Source organism: Dipteris shenzhenensis, unplaced genomic scaffold, assembly GCF_047967505.1.
Source record: "Dipteris shenzhenensis isolate YYH24624 ecotype China unplaced genomic scaffold, Dip_SZ_1.0 scaf0247, whole genome shotgun sequence".
NCBI lineage: Eukaryota > Viridiplantae > Streptophyta > Polypodiopsida > Gleicheniales > Dipteridaceae > Dipteris > Dipteris shenzhenensis.
Genome location: NW_028239553.1, coordinates 15,904 through 34,624, shown reverse-complemented (window position 1 = coordinate 34,624; position 18,721 = coordinate 15,904). Strand labels below are relative to the sequence as shown.

The window sequence follows — 18,721 nt, the reverse complement described above, 5'->3', positions numbered from 1 at the left end:
CTCGGGATTTTCCCTCGTGGACGGAGAGCCCCCCCCCCCCCGAGGAGGAAGTGTCGATTCCGTAGACCGTAATTATTATTGATTCTCTCTCCCCACTCGCCATTATGAATCGTGAGGAGGGGGCCAGAATTACCGATACATTGAATCTCTGGGATATGAAGGAATTAAGTATACCCACTAGGAAAACTAATCCGATCCATAAGGAAGCCCCTGAAAAGACGACATTTTTGTTGCTTGACCAACCATTGGGGGAAGCAAGCACGACAGGTACACCAATTACTAGTAGGAATGAAATGGCGATTAATGTGAATAAAGCCAATTGGAAAGCAATAGTCGTAGTTAGGACTCTCGACGTATCAGAAGTAGAGGATTTGTACCATCTGATCCCCATCCGGTGGGACTTACACCATACCGAGACCGAGGATTTTGGACGGAACAAGAATCCTTCTAGTTCAGTACCCCGGAATCCAATGTCTCTTTCGAATCTCTTGATAATCCATCAAGTAGGAGTAAGAATTTGATTATTTGGAATGATCCCTATATTGATTTCATAGTAAATCATACGAAACCATCATCTCATATCTTTCGTAATAGGGGTGAATCTCGATACAATACATGTGTATCAAGATCGACAAGATCTCCGAAGAATTGGAGAAGAGCTTTCTAGGAGAGGTGGTCGAGTGGTTTATGGCTCCAGTCTTGAAAACTGGCATAGTGCTGAAACGCTATCGAGGGTTCGAATCCCTCTCTCTCCTCAATTGATTCAGTACCGGACCCGACGGGAGGGGGTATTAGTGGTCTATCGGTGGTCTAAAAGAACCACCTAGTATTTCCCAAAAAATGCCAATGTCCCCGAGGGGAGCCTATTCTTAATAATGATAGATGAGAGGAATCTTCTGAAGCAGTCTGGGGGTATTCCTCCTCCGCCCCGGTTCATGCGCCGCATCTCCAGGCCCAGGTCCCGTGTCAATACTTTCCCTATCAGGGTTCGAGGGATAGGAAACAAACAAATATGAGAGATCTGATGTTAACTAGAGGTATTTAAAATACCAGTTCTATCGATTGACTTATCGGGATGATCAAAGGTCAATTACCCACCCATTTGCGGGATGGGTACGTTCCACCAGATACAACTGGTGAGGATTCAAATTAGCTTCAAATTAGCTTACGGAGATGAGTCGTCATCGCCAAATCACCCCCTCCAGGGGGGTGATTTGTAGACATAAGTGCAAATGCTACCGAAACTTGTGGTTTCCCGGAACCCTATAGAAATGAACAGTGAGTTACACCTCGCCCTTCCCTCATCCGCGAGGTAAAGGTTACTGCTGGGTATATACCGACGTATCGAACTAACCCCACTGGGGGGTTAGTTTATGTATGAGCTGTGTCCCGGTTCCGCAAAGAACCACCAGTAGAAAATGGAAATTTGTCTGGTATGGTAGGTACTAATACTACCAAGTAATAACTTTCCATTAATATCTCAGCAATTTGTCCTAATTTAATGGTGTCATGGAAAGAACGGGTTCGGTATCACGGTCAATTCCCTTCTCAAACCCGGCTGCCGCCGCACGGGCTCTTCCCGCATGCCATAAATGACCCACAAAAAAGAAAAATCCTAGAACGAAATGGGAAGTAGCCAACCAACTTCGGGGAGATACATAGTTCACGGCATTTATCTCAGTAGCTACTCCACCTACGGAATTTAAGGAACCCAGAGGTGCATGAGTCATATACTCCGCGGAGCGTCGCTCCTGCCAGGGTTGTATATCTCTTTTCAACTTACTCAAATCCAAACCGTTGGGGCCTCTCAGTGGCTCCAACCAAGGAGCACGAAGGTCCCAGAAACGCATTGTTTCGCCTCCAAATATGATTTCTCCCGTGGGGGAACGCATCAGGTATTTACCCAAACCAGTAGGTCCTTGAGCGGAACCTATGTTGGCGCCGAGACGCTGGTCCCTGACAAGAAAAGTAAAAGCTTGAGCTTGAGAAGCCTCTGGACCGGTAGGACCATAGAATTCACTAGGATATGCCGTGTTATTGAACCGAACGAAACAACAAGCAGTAAAACCAAAAATAGCAAGTGCTCCTAAGCTATAGGACGGGTAAGCCTCTCCGGACCACACAAAAGCGCGACGGGCCCAAGCAAATGGTTTGGTCAATATGTGCCAGATCCCCCCGGAGATACAGATGGATCCCAGCCAGACATGTCCCCCAATAATATCTTCTAGGTTATCGACACTTACAATCCAACCCTCTCCACCAAAGGGGGATTTGAGTAAGTAACCAAATATGACACTCGGGCTTAAAGTGAGATTCGTAATCTTCCGTACATCCCCACCTCCCGGGGCCCATGTGTCATACAAGCCTCCGAAATATAACGCTTTGAATACTAGGAGGAAGGCGCCGGCTCCTAACAAGATTAGATGAATACCCAATATAGTAGTCATCTTATTTTTGTCCTTCCATATATAGCCGAAAAATGGGAAGGACTCTTCTGAAGTCTCGGGGCCAATGAGAGCGTGATAAATACCCCCGAACCCTAGAACCGCGGAAGATATCAAATGAAGGACTCCAGAAACAAAATAGGGAAAGGTATCGACGACTTCCCCACCGGGACCCACTCCCCAACCTAGGGTAGCTAGGTGGGGAAGTAGAATTAACCCCTGTTCATACATAGGCTTCTCCGGAACGAAGTGAGCCACTTCAAACAAATTCATGGCTCCAGCCCGAAACACGATCAAGCCAGCATGAGCTACATGGGCACCGAGTAATTTACCAGACAGATTGATCAGTCGAGCGTTACCGGCCCACCAAGCGAAACCTGTGGTTTCCTGATCGCGACCACCCAGAGACAGAGTTTCGTTAAAGAGCGTTTCCACGGGGTAAGACCTCCTCGGGGAATACAAGGTTTTCATGAGGCTGATCCTGAGCTGCCATCCAGGCACGAATACCCTCATTCGACAGAATGTTCTTTGTGTAGAAAGTTTCAAACTCAGGATCTTCCGCCGCACGAATTTCTTGGGAAACGAAGTCATAAGCACGCGAATTCAAAGCGAGACCAACTACTCCGATAGCACTCATCCATAATCCAGTTACTGGCACGAATAACATAAAGAAATGCAACCAACGTTTGTTGGAGAAAGCGACACCGAATATTTGGGACCAGAAACGATTAGCGGTAACCATTGAATAGGTCTCTTCGGATTGAGTTGGGTTAAAAGCACGGAATGTATTTGCGCCATCACCGTCTTCAAATAAGGTGTTTTCCACCGTGGCGCCATGAATGGCACACGAAAGAGCAGCACCAAGGACTCCGGCGACTCCCATCATATGAAACGGGTTCAACGTCCAGTTGTGAAAACCCTGGAAAAAGAGAATGAATCGAGAGATAGCTGCTACACCGAAGCTGGGTGCAAAAAACCAACCGGATTGCCCTAACGGGTAGATTAGGAATACAGAAACAGAAACAGCAATGGGAGCAGAGAACGCTATTGCATTATGGGGACGTAATTGTACGGACCTAGCAAGTTCGAATTGACGTAACATGAAACCTATCAAAGCGAAGGAACCGTGAAGAGCAACAAAGGTCCATAGACCCCCTAATTGGCACCAACGGGTGAAGTCTCCCTGTGCTTCCGGACCCCACAGTAGAAGCAAGGAATGAGCGAGACTATTTGCAGGGGTGGAAACTGCGGCAGTCAGAAAATTGCAACCTTCCAAGTAGGAACTAGCTAATCCATGAGTATACCACGAGGTGACGAAGGTTGTGCCGGTGAACCAACCGCCTAGGGAGAAATAAGCGGTGGGGAAAAGTAATAGACCGGACCAACCTACAAATACGAAACGATCCCTTCGTAGCCAATCGTCCATACTATCAAACAAATCTTTCGATTCCTTGGAGGATTTTCCAATGGCGATGGTCATAGTTATTCTCCTATTCAACTCTTCCAACCATTTTGGGTGCCCTTCTATTTCATGACATGATAGGGTCGTGGTGTAGGAAATGAAACTACCATATCACTGCCCCTTCTGAATAAGAATTTGTCGGAATCTCTCTGGCATGGTAACAATATTCCTAGGTCCCGTCGAGGGTACTTTTCTACTCCGTCTCGTTCCCCCAAGCGGATGGATATGGATAGAGTACCGATACAACGAAATTGATTTCGTGATTCTTCAGAAAGTGGGTAACCCTTTCTCTTCTTCCGAGACTCCATCAACCCGTTCGCTACGTCGATGAATCCTGATCCGGAACTTTATCCCAGCTAGATTCCTTCCAATTGAACAATCAACGGCATCTATTGGATCTCTTTATGTGGTGCTGGTGTTTCCTCCCGCATGTCCTGCCCACTGGAGAAGTACAGGAAGGAGTGGGAGAAGCACCAATTTTCAGCAATCTATCTATTTGGTGAATTGAGTAGGACACGCGTACATACAGATATTTATGATCCGTATCTTCACTTTACTCGTCTATTTCACGATGGAAGAGACACTTCCTGATATTTATTCTACCAATACTCAATACCATTCGGAAGCTTTTCGCTCCCGAATCATTCGGGTGATTAATGGCGGGTGGGTGGGGGGGGGTGGGGGGAGGCCACTTTTCCTTGATGTCGGACGAGAGAAACAAACTCCCGTCTCGATAGATTAAATGAGAACCATATAGTCCGTCTTACCTCCTGGTTAAGAAGCGGGAGATGGATCGGAATGATACGAGAGAAACCCGTAGCTGGGAGTTAGCTGAAATCTTTTCATACGAGAATTCATTGGAATATCTCCCCCTGCGGAGAGATGTATCGATAGTCAGAATTCTCATTGGATTCCTGTATCAGGGGTAACTGAATGATCTTCCACATCATGAATTACATCTACCTAAATTTCTTATATTACGGGTAGCAATAATTCTGAGATTCAAGACGGGGGGGAACATTCCGAACAGCTTTATTACGTAGCGATTCGCTGATTCTTCGTTGATTTCCCCACCCACATATGGATCCCGCTATATAGATAGATATATGTGGATATTTGTTGCGAATCTTACCGGGAGTCCCCCGAGCAGTGAAAGTGGATAATCAGGATAATCTGATTCGATAGGCATCTGGGGGGGGGGGGGGGCCTCGTCATATTCGTCGCCTATTCGGGCGAAGGATCATTTCGACGTGATCACTAATTTTCTGAATTGGTAGAAACATATGTGGTACTCTACAATGTAAGGAAGGATTACGAGTGTCTGTGCCGAGAGAAAGAGACAAGTCGAGTGAAATCTCACGAGCCCTTTATCGGATTTGAACCGATGACTTACGCCTTACCATGGCGGTACTCTACCACTGAGTTAAAAGGGCTTACCGATGATGACATTGATGAGGTGTATGAAACACAGTATGTCGGAAACAGAACTATTCTGTTTCCCGTTTCTCAAATCATTATCCTGTCACTATTCTCTCAATCTTACCAGGGGGGGGGGATTAAAAACTGCTGATACTAAAACTAGGTGGGGTAAGGTCTCTGGAACTAGCGGAAATGGTTGAGTCCTCCTTTCCACCCCCTACTTACCCGATTGAATGGATCCCGATAGAGAATCGGGAGATTCACCTGGGAAGGAGAAAAAGGAGAATGAGGGGGGAAAATTTGGGATTATCCGGTTTATGTTGTGGATGAATACCCGCCGGTACGTGGTCAAATAGTTGGAATAAAAATACGGGAACAGGGTGGACTATTGCTTTATCCCCCTATCACCTATTGCTTTATCACCCTATCACCAAGTTAATTTTCGTTTGCGGAGACGGGATTCGAACCCGTGACCTCAAGGTTATGAGCCTTGCGAGCTACCAAGCTGCTCTACCCCGCGTGGTTGATTCCCTCGCTGTAATTATTATACAGTCTTCAAATAATTACATTGAACACGAGGGAATCTTGTGAATTTATGGAGATCGATTCTCCAACAATTCGTGTGGGAAAACCAATATTTATCTACCAACTCGATTTTATTACTCCAGGCAGCAAACAAGCGTGTGCCATTTCGCGTGGTACGTGTCTGGATGAACCAAAGTCTCGATAATTGGATCTGGGGCGTCCGGTTAGGGAGCATCGGTTACGAAGACGGGTGGGTGCACTGTTACGTGGTGGAGATTGGAACGCCTCAGAAACCTCTAATTTTTCTTGTATTGATAAACCCCCCCTCATTCTCTGTTTCAGGGATTGACGTATGAGATAATATTTCCTCACCAGTTTTTGTTTCTTCTTCTCTTTCTCAATGAGACTCCTCTTTGCCGTAATTTCCTAGTCGGCGATATTGGAATGTTATTATAGAATGGATGGAATTTGGGATAGAGTCCAATTGAAGTGCTATGATTTGCCACCCATCCGTGCTATCTATCCATCAGAGACAGATTTTAATCGTGGATAAGTTGGGCTTACCACTGGCTCGAATGCCAAAGGTAAGCCCAATGCGATACATGCTTTTAGCTTTTATTGAGGCGAAACACAGAGCTACCCAAATTTACCCGATGTGGATGCTATTGAGAAAGCTGCATAGGTAAATATATAACCTACGGAGAAGTGGGCTAGTCCCACTAATCGTGCTTGAACGATAGAAAGAGCGACTGGTTTGTCTTTCCAGCGAATCAGATTGGCCAAAGGTGTGCGTTCATGAGCCCGAGCCAGAGTTTCAATAAGTTCTTGCCAATAACCGCGCCAGGAGATGGGAAACGTGAATCCAGTAGCCCGAACGAGATGTCCAAACGAAAACATCCATGCCCAGACGGATAAACTGTTCATACCGAAAGGATTGTAACCGTTAATGAGTTGTGAAGAATTCAGCCGTAGATAATCCCTCAACCATCCCATCAAGTAAGTAGAGGATTCATTGAATTGAGCTACATTTCCCTGCCACAGGGTAATATGCTTCCGGTGCCAGTAAAAGGTGACCCATCCAATTGTATTCGACATCCGGAAAACTGCCAGATAAAATGCATCCCAGGCCGAGATGTCACAGGTACCACCTCTACCTGGACCGTCGCAAGGAAAACTATAACCAAATTCTTTCTTATCCGGCATCAGCTTGGAGCCGCGCGCATCTAATGCACCCTTCACTAGAATCGGTGTAGTTGTATGTGGACCTGGAGCAATAGCATGATGAACTAAGAAATCCCCGGGTCCAATGGTTAGGAATAATGAGTTGCTATTATTATTAATGGCGTCTAACCAACCGGGTAGCCACAAGCTCTGACCAGCATTGAATGCTGGACTGTCTGTCGAGGAGAGAAGTACGTCGAAACCATACAAAGATTTACCGTGAGCGGATTGTATCCGTTGAGCAAATACAGGTTCAATAAGAATTTGCTTCTCTGGGGTTCCAAAGGCTAACGTGACGTCGTTATGGACATAGAGACCCAAAGTATGGAACCCTAGGAATAAACTAGCCCGACTCAAATGGGCTATTATTGCTTCTTTATGCTCCAACATCCTTGCCAACACGTTATCCTTATTTTGTTCCGGATCATAATCCCGTATAAAGAATATGGCTCCGTGGGCGAACGCCCCTGTCATAATAAAACCAGCGATGTACTGGTGATGGGTGTATAGCGCGGCCTGGGTCGTATAATCCTGTGCTATAAAAGCATAAGCGGGTAAGGAATACATATGTTGTGCCACTAGGGAAGTAATGACTCCTAAAGCAGCTAAAGCGAGTCCTAATTGGAAATGTAGGGAGTTATTGATTGTGTCGTAGAGTCCCCTATGTCCACGTCCCAACCTGCCTCCTGGAGGAATATGAGCTTCCAGAATCTCTTTTATACTATGTCCGATGCCGTAGTTAGTCCTGTACATGTGGCCGGCAATGATAAACACAACCGCAATTGCCAGATGATGATGAGCGATATCAGTTAACCACAAACTCTGAGTTTGTGGATGAAATCCCCCCGGAAAGGTTGAAATGGCAGTTCCTGCTCCCTGAGCACTATTGAACGAGTGATTAGCGGAGTCGGGACTTTGTGCATAAACACTCCATTGACCCGAAAAGAATGGTCCCAAACCTTGGGGGTGTGGTAGTGCAGTTAGTAAATTACCCCATCTCACATGTTCGCCTCTAGATTCAGGAATAGCGACGTGAATCAGGTGGCCTGTCCAAGCTAGAGAGCTTATTCCGAAGAGTCCTGATAAGTGATGATTGAGACGAGATTCAGCATTTTTGAACCAAGAAATACCCGGTTTCCATTTGGGTTGTAGATGCAACCAACCCGCTACCAGGAACAAGGCGGAAACAGCTAGTAAGGAGATAGCTCCGGTATATAGATCTTGATTGTCGCGTAAACCGATAGTGTACCGCCACTGATAAACACCAGGATAAGCAATATTAACCGGACCCGGAGCTCCCCCTCGGGTATAAGCCTCGACGGCTGGTTGACCAAAATGAGGATCCCGAATGGCATGAGCGATTGGTCTTACCTGTAATGGGTTTTGCACCCATGCCTCGAAGTTACCCTGCCAAGCTACATGGAATAGATTCCCAGAAGTCCAGAGAAGAATTATAGCTAATTGACCAGAATGGGAAGCAAATATTTTCTGGTAGAGACGTTCCTCGGTAATATTGTCATGACTCTCGAAGTCATGCGCAGTGGCTATACCGAACCAGATACGACGAGTAGTTGGGTCTTGGGATAGACCCTGGCTGAACTTTGGAAATCTTGATGCCGTAATGCTTTTCGAATCCTCCTAGCCATTATCCTACTGCAATGATTCTCGCTAGGAAGAATGCCCATGTTGTGGCGATTCCACCCAGAAGGTAATGAGCCACCCCTACGGCACGTCCCTGTACAATACTCAGAGCCCTGGGCTGGATAGCAGGAGCAACTTTCAATTTATTATGGGCCCGAACAGTAGATTCGATGAGTTCTTGCCGATATCCACGGCCACTGAACAGGAACGTCAGACTAAAAGCCCAAACAAAATGAGCACCCGAGAATAAAAGACCATATGCGGATAATGAAGAACCATACGATTGAATGACTTGGGAAGCCTGTGCCCATAGGAAATCACGGAGCCATCCATTAATGGTTGTTGAACTCTGCGCGAAGTTTCCTCCAGTGATATGGCTCACTACTCCCTGGTCACTTATACTACCCCGTACGTCAGATTGCATCTTCCAACTGAAATGAAATATAACTACTGAGATGGAATTATACATCCAGAACAAACCTGAGAAGACATGATCCCAAGCAGATACCTGGCAGGTACCTCCTCTACCGGGGCCATCACGAGGGAAACGAAAACCAAGATTCGCTTTGTCGGGTATTAGGCGGGAGCTCCTCGCAAACGGGACACCTTTTGGTGATATTAATACAGTAACATGAATCGTAAAGGCATGGATGTGATGCACCAAAAAATCGGCAGTACCTAATGGGATTGGTGACAAAGCAACTTTACCACCTACTGCTACTAAGTCTCCACCCCCCCAGGTCAAACTGGTACCTGCTGTTGCATTAGGTGCCGTTAAGTCAGGAGCAGAAGCATGAATGTTTTGGACCCACTGAGCAAATATGGGTTGTAATTAAATAGCAGTATCTGAAAACGTATCTTGGGGACGTCCCAACGCACTCGTAGTATCGTTATGAATATACAATCCGAAACTATGGAAACCTAGAAAAATGCATACCCGGTTAAGATGTGAAATTATTGCATCACGATGCCGAATGACACGATCCAATAGGTTGTTGTATTGAGTAGTCGGATCATAATCTCTCACCATAAAAATAGCTGCGTGTGCCGCCGCGCCTACCACTAGGAAACCACCAATCCACATGTGATGCGTAAACAGGGATGGCTGCGTAGCATAATCAGTAGCTAGGTATGGATAGGGAGGCATAGCATACATATGATGGGCCACTACAATTGTTAGGGAACCCAACATAGCAAGATTAATAGCTAATTGAGCATGCCATGAAGTAGTTAGGATCTCGTAAAGACCCTTGTGACCCTCACCCGTGAAGGGACCTTTATGAGCTTCCAGAATCTCTTTCGTACTATGCCCGATACCCCAATTGGTTCGATACATGTGACCAGCTATCAGGAAAAGAACTGCAATAGCTAGATGGTGATGCGCAGTATCGGTCAACCACAATCCCCCTGTGGCTGGATTCAATCCCCCACGGAAGGTTAAGAAATCTGAGTATTGTAACCAGTCGAGGGTAAAGAATGGAGTTAATCCCTTTGCGAAACTGGGATACATCTGAGCCAAAAGGTCACGATTCAAAATGGATTCATGAGGAAGAGGTATCTCCTTAGGATCGATTCCCGCGTCTAATAGTTGGTTAATGGGTAGCGAGACGTGTACCTGGTGTCCCGCCCACGCCAAGGAACCCAATCCCAAGAGGCCTGCTAGGTGGTGGTTCAACATGGATTCCACGTCCTGGAACCAAGCCAATTTTGGAGCAGCCTTGTGATAGTGGAACCAACCAGCGAAGAACATCAATCCTGCAAAGATTAAGGCACCGATAGCGGTGCAATAGAGTTGTAACTCACTAGTTATTCCAGAAGACCGCCATATTTGAAAAAATCCGGACGTTATCTGTATTCCCTGGAATCCCCCACCTACATCTCCATTAAGTATCTCTTGACCAACTATTGGCCAAACTACCTGGGCGCTAGGCTTAACATGAGTGGGATCACTTAGCCACGCCTCGTAATTAGAGAAGCGAGCCCCGTGAAAATACATACCACTCAGCCAGATAAGAATAATAGCTAATTGACCAAAATGGGCGCTGAATGTTTTACGGGATATATCTTCTGAATCATTTGTGTGACTATCAGAATCATGAGCATCAGCATGTAGATTCCAAATCCAAGTGGTACTACTGGGACCCTTAGCTAAAGTTCTCGAGAAATGTCCAGGTTGAGCCCATTTTTCGAAAGAAGTTCTCACGGGATCCTTTTCCACCATAATCTTGACTTCTGGTTCCGGTGAACGAATAGTCATCGAGATTCTCCTCTCTTCGGACAGGGGATAGCAACGACCTACCAGCGGGGGATACGAAACTTCTAAGAGATGGAATTCGTATGTAAGGTATTCTTCTCCCTGAGTTTGGAACTGGAACAGCTGTAATAGAAGAGTTATCCGAGGCAGGCATTTAATCTTATTATTACACAACTTATTAGTGCTTTATGGACCTTGTATAGAGAGATTCTTATACGTTTCAGTAGGGGGGGGGTTACATATTACCAGATGGCAATCGGTAGGAGGAGAAGTCTTCTCCTTCCTGGTATCCCAGGGGGGGGGGGGGGGTAGAAAATGTAAAGGAATTTCTTTCAATTGTCTGGTCCCCATATCACTGCTACCCCGGCGTCACCCCCCTCTCTCATCACCTGGAACGTTTCGTAATCCTCAACCAATTTTGTGCTTCGATATAATTGCTTGGAGGAAGTGCTATTGCTTGTTTCCGACACTCAGCGGCTTGATCAAACCAAGATTCCGAAGCCTCCGGGTCTCCCTGTTGAATGGCCTGCTCCCCCCGGTCGGGATGGATAGATCCCTTCGAGATATCCTCCCTCAGAACCGGACTTGAGAGTTTCCTACCTCATGCGGCTCGAATGACTACTCAGTAGCTTATTCTCTATCTGATCCAAGAGAAGAGAGATTTACTTGGCCCCCTCCCCCGTTAGTCTAGAGAAGAATCAAGAGTAGTTACTGGGAATGGTTTCCAATCCTATCGATGCGAGATAGAATCTTTTCCATACTCCTAATTCGTGGAGGAGGGTAATAATCTCCCCCGGAACTAATTCCCCTACTTCTAAAAATAGATCCGCTGAAATGTTTCCTTTGGGATTTGATACTACACCATAGCTCGATATTCCTTTCCAAATCGATTCTATTACAGGAATCGATTGTAGAACCCCCCGAGTGAGCAAATCTCATCGTATCGACCCAGATTTTCGATGACGAATCTTTGCGGTGCTTTCTCCCTCAATTCACCCGATTATCCATGGGATTCACAGGCTTCCGTTCTTCCCCCGGACCTGAGTTACTACGGGGGACACCAAATTCCACAGCTCAGGAGAACTCCTTATGGGAGTATGCTTGTGGAAAGCCTCCTACATCGAGTGGTTTCGAATCAAGGGATCCTATAGTATGGGTAATCGCACGTAATGACGGATCACAGCCATATTATTAAGAGCCTGTGGTGGAAAAGGATTCCGTTCCAATGCTTGAAAATAGTATTCCAAAGCCTTTGCATGTTCTCCATTGCTAGTATGAATCAAACCTATATTATGGGGTATGTAACTCCGATCATGAGGATCAATCTCCAAACGCATAGCTTTGTAGTAATTTTATGAAGCTTCTGCATATTCTCCTTCGGATTGGGCCGACATTCGTCAGGGTCGCTCACTCAGCGTGAATGAGCTCCGCTTCAAAACCGTACTTGAGATTCTCACCTCATACGGCTCCTCCTGCATGATGCATGGAGAGAGACTAGTATTTGGAATAGTCTAGCAATTCCTACTCTAAACCTATGGATGAACGGGGGCTAGTGTCTGTGAAACTACTGGACTAGCCATCCCTTCTGCCAAAAATCTCTTGTTAACATGGTTGTGCCACTCCGACACGTCGACACCAAGAGACTAATGACAATTTCTCTGTTCCCAACGCTTCGAGTTTCATGGGGATCAGCTACTTCGACAATCTCCGATGATTCTAGGGGTATCCAAAATACGAACGGGATGGATGTTCGTTGTCCCAATCATTATTGGTATTCGTCATAGAAACACGACGCGCGGCTGAACCCAACCGTAACGAAGCTTTTGCGTTGTCGATTCCTCCACGTAGTGCCTCTCCCCTATGCCTACCCACGGAGTCCTACAAATAGGTCGGTCCGTAGGTTTCACCTTTTGCTTACTACTACGATTCGCCGGAGATCGAAACTGGAGCATTTGAGGCTGCATCAATCGAGGATACACGACAGAAGGACTTGTTTCCCGTTCGAAACATACCTTCACCAAACGCGGGTCTATCGGAATTTGAATCCCCCAATTAATTAGGAATTAAGGTTAATCGATTTTCCCTCCCCAAATCGCACCATCTCTATAATAAGTAAAAGCTCTCTTCTCCCTATCAGTAGTCGGTATGATTTGTAACAAGATATCCGCCAGAATCGTGGGAGTTCTATCAATAGAATTGTCATTTCTCTGGGATCTAGGCGTAATTGGAATTCCTCTTCGTTCCACTTATTATTGAGTTAATCAGGATGCCGGAAGAACAGATCTCTTTTGCAATACAAGGGGAAGAGGTGCATCCGTCTGGTATCTATGTCCCTCCCCCTCAATCGACTGGGAGGGTGGAGTAACTAATTCCGCACCGAATGAGAGTCGTGTGTGAATGGGGGTATATAGTCTCGCAGCATCCATGAATAATTACTAATGGAGTGATTGCTTTTGATGGGATCTGCATCACCTAATTGAAAATCTCTCATTATGAAATCGACTCGGAACAACTAAAAATCTATCCCAGGGATGGGGTCACCTCCCCTACCTCAATTCCGGGAATTAATCTCATTTCTTAATAACTGATGAGGCTTGCACTCACTTCCAGGAATCACTTTTTCCCGTCTATCATCGAGGATTGAGTTGCTATCCGGTTTCTTAGATTGGTAAGATGTGTAAATAGTACAAAGTTGCAGGAAAGGTGACTGAGTGGTTTAAGGTGTAGCATTGGAAATGCTATGTAGACTCTTGTTTACCGGGGGTTCGAATCCCCCCCTTTCCCCTTTGCATTCCGTCATTGACTCTGTTCCGGCACCCCAAAGAATTGCTAATCCTTTGAATGCTTCCAGTTAGTACTCCCGATTTCAAATAATAATTCCAAGAATCCCCCCCCCCGGGGGGGGGGGTATCCGAATTTCAGAATGAGGAATCCCAGACTATTAGATAATTACTTGGGGTTAGGCTTTGCGGGAGTAATACTCAACGACGAGCAATTCATTTATATCCAACCCAGTGGACTCCCGATTTGCGATTCCATTCACTAATCCTGTGGGTCTACTGTCTCCCGACGAGGAAAAAGTTGAATGATCAGGTATTTTGTCTCCCCGAGAAAATTCCATCTCTCTATTTGGTCCATTGCGAGAACCCGGTCGATTTCTCACAATAATAGTATCTTTTGGTTTGCGACGGTAACTCGGTATATCGACTATACGATCGTTCACTAGAATGTGTCTATGATTAACTAATTGCCTAGCTGCAGGAATAGTAGGAGCCATACCTGGACGAGAAACAATATTATCTGGACGCATTTCGAGTAGCTGTAATGGTACTTGACCTGTTGAACCCTTGGCTCTTCTAGCAATACGAACGTATCTAGGCAATTGTCGTTCCGTTGATCCATAATTGAAACGTAATCTCTGTTTGGCTTCCAGACGCACGCAAAATTGAGATACCTTTCTCGAAGCAGATTAATCAATAGCAATTCGTGCTTCTCTCGGATTTGATGTTTTATTTGTAAGCCCGGGTAGATCCTTGAGACGACGTATTATTTTCAGACGGGGTCCTCGATAACGAGACATAAAAACTCCTTCTTTGTAAGCATGGTAAGACCCGGAATGGACCTCTCCGTAATCGAAGTACTGGTACTATTTATAAGTGTCACCCAATTTTGTTGAACATTTGGTATTTGTAATAATCATAACATATGAATGTAGACGAACAAATACTCGAATTCCCATCGACTCTATTGGAAATGGAGGCTTCGACGCGGGGGACAAAGCCGAAGGGAGACACGGTATTGGTGCATCGACTGATACTGGGCAATATTCTGCCGGAATCGAACCGATAACCTCTGCCTTGTGAATGTGGTACTTCCGAATCCAAACCAAGCTTTCCTGGTTCTTTTGAACCCCATGGGATGGAATAGAACCCTCCTAAAGCGACAATGGTGGTTGCGCCCACGGCGCAGTCAGCCGCAAGGGTTATTCAACCACAGAGATGGGTTAGATGAGTCGATAATTCCATCTCCTACCGTATCGTATTGATTTAATTACCCCACCCGTGTATAATTCTTATGGGTACGCGAATACGGAGAAGCAGGGTATGGTCTCGCAGATATATATTCTCTGGGATCGGTGGAGTCCCTTTCTGGAGGAAATTGGGAATAGAAACAGAAAAGGGAAGAGGTTGAGAATTCGGGAATCGGGACGGGGTATATAATTTCCGCTTGACCGGAATCAAGAGACTCGTGAAATATCTCTGGAACAAATGGCATGGAACATGCAAACTCGGATGGCATGCAAAAGGATTTGATGCAATTGCAGATCCATTGCTTCGGTTTGGGACTCAAGGGGGGGGGGGGTATGGCGGAATGGTAGACGCTGCGGACTCGATTGGATTGAGCCTAGGTATGGAAACACACCGAGTGATAGCTTTCAAATTCAGGGAAACCTAGGATTATTTAGTAGGCGATCCTGAGCCAAATCTCATTTCAGAAGCAGGATTCGGATGATGAGATAGGTGCAGAGACTCGACGGAAGCTATTCCGACGAACGATCTATTAATTTCTATTATTCATTAAGCGGATAGATGTTCTCTTTCCATGGATGATTCAATCTAGAATGATCCTATAAGCGGCGAGGATCCTCTCCCAGTGCATACTCAACATCCGCACCGAGGATTGTATCAAAATCTCGAGAATCTCGGGTATTGGTGGGATCTACTCGATTATCCCCGAATCCCATCTTCTCCTGATTTCCTCTTTGTGTATGTATACTCCGTATTCGGATGAATATGGTTCGATGAATAACCATTAGTAACAGACCTTCGCGGATAGAGATGGAGTCCAACTCTACGCCGTTGATGGAAACAGCAATGCAAATTGTGGTAGAAAGAAAATCCGTTGGTCTTTGTAGGACCGTGAGGGTTCGAGTCCCTACATCCCCAGTAGAACGGGATGAAACATATTATCCAAATTGCGTAGGAGTTGTGGGAAGCATCTACCCCATGAAACAGAGAAATCCCTCCCCGTCTATTCTGGTGGATGGGATTCTTCGACCCATCAAGCGGACGAAGGGTATCGAGATACATCTCCCGAATACGTATTGATTTCCTCCACCTAAACGAGAGGGGATCCATGCTCCCGATTCATAGCTCAATCGAATCGGATTGATGTCTCGTCCCCAGCTCGAGAATATTTTTGAGTGGTTTGCGACTGAACCATTCGGCAAATCCAATGGATTGTCTGAATGGTTCGCCTGCAAGGTATAAAAAAAAAAATGGATTCGTGAGGATAGTTACTTCGATTGGACGGATAGGTAAGGGAAAGAATCAATCCACGCTGGGATATTTGTTTGGGATTATCGCGGAATCACTGGCCGGGATAGCTCAGTAGGTAGAGCAGAGGACTGAAAATCCTCGTGTCACCAGTTCAAGTCTGGTTCCTGGCATACCGATGGGAAATAATTTGATCTGATGGCTGCGGGCGAAAACCGCACTTGGAAATAGGAGAATCCAAAAAAAAAATATGGATTGCTTATTGGTCTACTGGTCGGGGTATGTATCTATACCCACACCTACATACGCTTGAACGTGCATATGTAGGTGCGGATTTCGATGCAGATACGTGGATGCGATTGATCGTACGAGAAACAAGTGTCTCAAATAAGGTAGACCAGCCTCACCTGCCGCACAAGATTAAATAGAATGATACAGAATTGGCTAGTGGGAGGATGGCTTTCAATTTTGCCTCCGTCCCAATTCGATAAGCATCCTGTAGCTCATAAAAGTCGGGTACGACATAATCCTTACGTAAAGGCCATCCCAGCCGGCTCCCAGGCATTAAGATACGTTGTAGGTGCGGATGACTCTCATAAGTGATTCCTAACATATCATAGGATTCCCGTTCCTGGAAATTGGAACTTTTCCAAACCCAACAAACGGATGGAATCCTGGGGTCTTTTCTCGGAACGAAGACTTTTGTACATACTTCTTCAGGTTGATCTGCATCGTCTCGCACCTCCGTCAGATGATACACACTAGCTAGGGATCCTCCTGGTGCTGCATCATAGGCACATTGGGAACGGGGATAATTGAAACCGCACGCATATGAAGCAACAGCTATAGAAGGCCAATCCCCTGCTTTGACCTGTGGGATCTCGACACCCCGGTAATCAGAACCTAAAGGTCTGTGGGCTAAACTATGTCTAGTCGACCAAGCGGGTAATCGACCCCGCATCTCGATGTTGGAATCGCCGTTGTTATTGATAATACTCATATTAGCTAACGTTCTATATCTCTGTGGAATATCTTCACCCGCCCGCCTCTGATACGGATTCTTCATGCATACTTTCGAATCCACTCAATCCCTTCGAGAGGATATTTGATAGGGATTTCGAAGACTGATTTGCGATTCGTTGATTGTATTCACCGGTATAGGTATTGGGTACGAAAAAAAGTCGGTGATTCAGACTAAAATATCTCTTCCGGGTTCGACAAGAAGTTCGATCCCTATAGTTTTCCTGAGCAATTCTTTTGCGGGGTTTTGTCACAGCATCAATAATAGCTTCGGGCTTGGGCGGACGACCCGGCAAATAAATGTCCACAGGAATCAATTTATCCACTCCGCGAACGGTGCTGTAAGAATCCGTACTAAACATGCCTCCCGTAATGGTACATGCCCCCATAGCAATTACATACTTTGGTTCGGGCATTTGTTCATAGAGTCTCACTAGAGACGGAGCCATCTTCATGGTGATAGTACCCGCCGTTATTATGGGATCAGCTTGTCTGGGGCTGGATCTTGGTACTAGACCGTACCGGTCGAAGTCGAAGCGTGAACCAATTAATGAGGCGAATTCAATGGAGCAGCAGCTAGTACCGTAAAGGAGTGGCCACAAACTGGAAAGTCGAGACCAATTGGAGAGATCATTCAAGTTAGTCAAAATAATCGAGTTTGATGTGTCTTGATCGGGGGAGAAGGACTCCACGGAGTTAATTAGTGGATTCCCCCCACGGGAGTCGACTCCGTTCCTCTTACCCGAATAGTTAGAAATTAGGACCATTCCAATGCTCCTTTTCACCATGCATAAATCGAACCGACAATTAATATGGATATGGGGATAGACACTTCAGTAAAAGCAAATAGACCCAATTCCCTGAAACTCATAGCCCGGGGATAGGGAGAGACCGTCTCGACGTCGGGAATAACGAATACCGGGGCAAACATATAATAACGGATCTGGAATTGGATCCAAGCCCCTCCCTTTGGTTCCATACCTGATTCATAGCTTGTTAGTTTTTCAGGCCCCTCGCGGATGGGTGCGACGGATCTGGAAACCGAAAAGGCTGTATAGGGAATAAGGATGGATACTAGTAGGAGGATCCGGAAGGAATCGTGTTTAGGAAGCAAAAACATTTACATACTCCTCCTGCTTCGGTATTTATCTTCTCACCCCACCGTGTGGGTGTAACATCTTTATGATAAGTGAAGGGGGGGGGGGTTGCTGACTCCTCGATCGTTCGATCGGGGATGAGATGCCAGACGTGGCTCACGGACATCTCATCCCAGAATGGAATCGGGATGTACACCCCCCCAGTGATGAGCCAATCGTCCCTCCGATCCAGTCCTCGGAAGATGCTGGATACCAAATGGACTTGCGAGAAGATTATTAGAAACGGGACTCCCCATCCGGAAATGAGCTCTTGGCTGGAATCCGTGAGATGAGTCAAATTGCCGGAAGAACCGGATGGGGAC

The 18,721-nt window shown here is 46.0% G+C and overlaps 4 non-coding genes across 4 annotated transcripts; 3 read left to right on the top strand and 1 right to left on the bottom strand.

Annotated features, from left to right (window-relative positions):
* The first annotated feature begins 666 nt into the window (after nt 1-666).
* TRNAS-UGA (transfer RNA serine (anticodon UGA)) lies at nt 667-755 on the top strand. The gene has a single exon. It is a non-coding gene; the product is annotated as a tRNA-Ser (tRNA).
* A 5,016-nt stretch (nt 756-5,771) lies between these two features.
* TRNAM-CAU (transfer RNA methionine (anticodon CAU)) lies at nt 5,772-5,845 on the bottom strand. Its single transcript has one exon. It is a non-coding gene; the product is annotated as a tRNA-Met (tRNA).
* Nucleotides 5,846-13,663: 7,818 nt separating this feature from the next.
* TRNAS-GGA (transfer RNA serine (anticodon GGA)) lies at nt 13,664-13,750 on the top strand. Its single transcript has one exon. It is a non-coding gene; the product is annotated as a tRNA-Ser (tRNA).
* Nucleotides 13,751-16,342: 2,592 nt separating this feature from the next.
* On the top strand, nt 16,343-16,415 carry TRNAF-GAA (transfer RNA phenylalanine (anticodon GAA)). Its single transcript has one exon. It is a non-coding gene; the product is annotated as a tRNA-Phe (tRNA).
* The last annotated feature ends 2,306 nt before the right edge of the window (nt 16,416-18,721 follow it).